Genomic DNA, 4,616 nt, shown 5'->3' on the forward strand with positions numbered 1-4,616 from the left:
CTTCACTCATGCTGCCAAACATACCCTCGTAAAACTGACCATCCTACCGATCCTCGACTTCGGCGATGTCATTTACAAAATAGCCTCCAACACTCTACTCAACAAATTGGATGCAGTCTACCACAGTGCCATCCGTTTTGTCACCAAAGCCCCATACACTACCCACCACTGCGACCTCTACGCTCTCGTTGGCTGGCCCTCGCTTCATGCTCGTCGCCAAACCCACTGGCTCCAGGTCATCTACAAGAACCTGCAAGGTAAAGTCCCCCCTTATCTCAGCTCGCTGATCACCATAGCAGCACCCACCATAGTAGCACGCGCTCCAGCAGGTATATCTCTCTGGTCACCCCCGCCTCTCCTTCCAGTTCTCTGCTGCCAATGACTGGAACGAACTACAAAAATCTCTGAAATTGGAAACACTTATCTCCCTCACTAGCTTTAAGCACCAGCTGTCAGAGCAGCTCACATATTACTGCACCTGTACATAGCCAATCTATAATTTAGCCCAAACAACTACCTCTTCCCCTACTGTATTTACTTATTTATTTATTTATTTTGCTCCTTTGCACCCCATTATTTCTATTTCTACTTTGCACATTCTTCCACTGCAAATCTACCATTCCAGTGTTTTACTTGCTATATTGTATTTACTTCGCCACCATGGCCTTTTTTTGCCTTTACCTCCCATATCTCACCTCATTTGCTCACATTGTATATAGACTTATTTTTCTACTGTATTATTGACTGTATGTTTGTTTTACTCCATGTGTAACTCTGTGTTGTTGTATGTGTCGAACTGCTTTGCTTTATCTTGGCCAGGTCGCAATTGTAAATGAGAACTTGTTCTCAACTTGCCTACCTGGTTAAATAAAGGTGAAATAAAAATAAATAAATAAATATTGTGAATAAATACCAGTGACATCACAGGGTCAGAGGTGAAGGACTGGTTTGGAATGCTGCTACAGATTGAACTCGATTTAATCTCCTATTGTGTGTTTAGAGAACTAATGAGAGAAGGGAATGAGAGAAGGAAGAGAAGAGGAGAGGAGGAGTTTCACCCAGGTGTTGGTATCTTAGAGCTGATATGTTACTGATGGACTGTAGTTTGGTCTAGGTGTGTGTGTGTGTGTGTGTGTGTGTGTGTGTGTGTGTGTGTGTGTGTGTGTGTGTGTGTGTGTGTGTGTGTGTGTGTGTGTCTACCTGACAGACTATAGTTTGACCCAGAGGTTGGACCTGCGGACCTCCGTTCGCAGGTTTGTTGGTGAAGATGTGGTTGCAGAGCATGTCCAATGTTGGCTCATGGTCAGAGATCGCAAACTGGGCTGAATCCTCGATCACCTTCCTGGTCTCGTCATCTACTGTATCTCCTGATGGGAGGGAGGACGGAATAACATGTATTTATTTTGATGAATTGGAGTACTAGGACCAGTACTGTGTGTGTGTGTGTGTGTGTGTGTGTGTGTGTGTGTGTGTGTGTGTGTGTGTGTGTGTGTGTGTGTGTGTGTGTGTGTGTGTGTGTGTGTGTGTGTGTGTGTGTGTGTGTGTGTGTGTTTCGGTGAAGGTGTGTGTACCTTGATCTCCCCCACAGAAGTCATGTTGTTGGACAGCGCGCATTCCTTCAGCATAGTGATGGGTCACTCTTACTGTGCACTTCCTGGATTTTCTCAGGGGTACGCTACACTCTGTCCGCATAGGAGAACCCTTTTTGGTTCCAGCTAGAACTCTTTTGGGTTCCATGTAGAACCCGCTGTGTAAAGGGTTCTACCTGGAACCAAATAGGGTTCTTCAAAGAGTTATCCTATGGGGACAGCCAAAGAACCCTTTTAGGTTCTAGATAGCTACAGGAAGTTACATCACACATATGAAGAGGGGTTTGACCTGTTTAGCAGGGTTCAGCTCCAGCCCTTGGCCGATGAGAGATTGGGATGCATCCCAAACAAACACTGCCCTACACTTAGGGGGGTCTATGCAGGCTAACATAGGAGTGAGGGAGAGTGGCAACACAAGGAGGTGGGTAAGACTAAAACAGAACAGAGTAAGGGAGGAGAGAGAACGAGGAGAGGAAGTGTGGGGAGGAGTGAGGGGGCAGAGAGAGACCGGTGGTCAGGTGACAGTTACATGGTCAGGGGTCAAAGGTCAGAGATCACATCTCACCTAACCCCAGCGGTAGAAAACGTACCCAATTGTCATACTTGAGGTAAAGTAAAGATACCTTAATAGAAAATTACTCAAGTAAAAGTGAAAGTCACCCAGTAAATTACTACTTGAATAAAATTCTAAAAGTATTTGGTTTTAAATATACTTAAGTATCAAAAGTAAATGTAATTGCTAAAATATACTTAAGTATCAAAAGCATAAATAGCATAAAAAGCATAAATAATTTCAAATTCCTTATATTAAGCAAACCAGACGGCACCATTCTCTGGAGGTGAAGGTCGAGTCATGCATCCTCCGAAACATGACCCGCCAAACCAAGCTTCTTTACACCCGCCTGCTTAGCCCGGAAGCCAGCCGCACCAATGTGTTGGAGGAAACACTGTTCACCTGACGACCAAAACCACCCTGCAGGCGCCCGGCCTGCCACAAGGACTCGCTAGAGCGCGATGAGCCAAGTAAAACCCCTCCGGCCAAACCCTCCCTTAACTTGGACAACACTAGGCCAATTGTGCGTCCCCCTATGGGACTCCCGATCCCGTCCAGTTGTGATACAGCCCGGGAATGAACCAGGGTTTGTAGTGACGCCTCTAGCACTGCGCTGCAGTGCATTAGACCACTGCGCCACTCGGGAGCCCCTCTTGTATTTTTTGGTTATTTACGAAAAGCCAGGGTCACACTCCAACACTCAGACATCATTTACAAAAGAAGCATGTGTGTTTAGTCAGTCTGCTAGGTCAGAGACAGTAGGGATGACTAGGGATTTTCTCTTGATAAGTGCATGAATTTGACCATTTTCCTGTCCTGCTAAGCATTCAAAATGTAACAAGTACTTTTGGGTGTCAGGGAAAATGCATGGCGTAAAAAGTACATTATTTTCTCCAGGAATGTAGTGAAGTAAAAGTTAAAGTTGTACAGATACCCCAAAAAACGACTTAAGTAGTACTTTTAACTTAAGTACTTCACACAACTGCCTAACCCTGGGTTGCTCAAGCTGTGTCCATAGTAACGGTAGGTCTCCAGCTCCATGACAATAGGAGTCTCTTCCTCAGAGTGTCTCTATCTATACTGGTCACATATCCTCCCTCTGTCAGGGAAGAGACACTGGTGTGATACTAGAAGCTGATCATCACTCTGTCAGGGAAGAGACACTGGTGTGATACTAGAAGCTGATCATCACTTTGTCAGGGAAGAGACACTGGTGTGATACTAGAAGCTGATCATCACTCTGTCAGGGAAGAGACACTGGTGTGATAGTAGAAGCTGATCATCGCTCAGAGATTAGATTGTCTGAGACAAAGTGATTCTTAACACTCTTCAAGCTCTTAATCCAGCTATAACGTTCTCATCTCTGCACCAATCAAAACTCCACTTCTCCAGCTCTACAACCAATCATCGCTCACCTTACCGGCTCTGCAGTGGTCTTGCAGTAAACTTGATGGCCTCCCTCACGCACAGAACGTCCATGCCGTCCACCTACACCCAGAGACAGGAATGTCAATATAGCAGAGATACTGTACACACTGACTGTGTGTGCCCTACCTTGAGGCCAGGTATATAGTCTCCTCTGTTGAAGTAGTCAGTGGTAGTGGAGGACCTCTCCACAGACGTCCCCATTCCCAATTTGTTGTTCTCACAGATGAAGATACACGGCAGCTTCCACAGATCCGTCATGTTGAAAGACTCAAAGATCTGGCCCTGACTGGACAAGAGGTGGAAGGTCAATGATGATGATGACTTTACGACTTCACTGTAACCGTTAGATAGATCAAACAAGTCTCACCAGGTTGTACAGCGTCGCACACACCTGGTTGTTGGCCTGGTGCTAACAGGCTAGGGCAAAGTGGTCTCAGAGCATAGGCAGGTAATTCCAAGACACCCCATTTAGTACAATATGTTAAGTTTCGTATGGTATGTATTAATGGATGTCCATCCCCCACTTCATATGATAATTTACAAATGACAATTCCTATTATATTTTATGAATTTGAAAAACGTACAATATGTTACAAATTTGCAAAATGTATGATATGTTGTGAATTCTAGCTAGGTGGCTAGCTCGCTAACGGGTGGCTAGCTCGCTAACGTTACCTAGGCTAGGGGTTAGGGTTAAGGTTAAGTTTAGGAGTTAGGTTAAAGGGTTAAGGTTATGGTTAGGGGAAGGGTTAGCTAAAAGGGTTAAGTACAGTGCATTCGGAAAGTATTCAGACCCCTTGACTTTTTACACATTTTGTTACGTTACAGCCGTATTCTAAACTGGATTAATTCCTTTTTTTCCCTAATCAATCTACACACCATACCCTATGATGACAAAGCATAAACTGTTTTTTAGAAATGGAAATATCACATTTACATTTACCCTTTACTCAGTACTTTGTTGAAGCACCTTTGGCAGCGATTTACAGCCTCAAGTCTTCTTCGGTATTATGATACAAGCTTGGCACACCTGTATTTGGGGAGTT

General features: G+C 44.6%; 1 pseudogene; it reads right to left on the reverse strand.

Moving 5' to 3' along the window:
- Positions 1–996: 996 nt before the first annotated feature.
- Positions 997–4,099, reverse strand: LOC120026801 (annotated as a pseudogene).
- Between the last annotated feature and the right edge of the window lie 517 nt (positions 4,100–4,616).

This window comes from Salvelinus namaycush, chromosome 32 (assembly GCF_016432855.1).
Source record: "Salvelinus namaycush isolate Seneca chromosome 32, SaNama_1.0, whole genome shotgun sequence".
NCBI classification, from domain to species: Eukaryota; Metazoa; Chordata; class Actinopteri; order Salmoniformes; family Salmonidae; genus Salvelinus; species Salvelinus namaycush.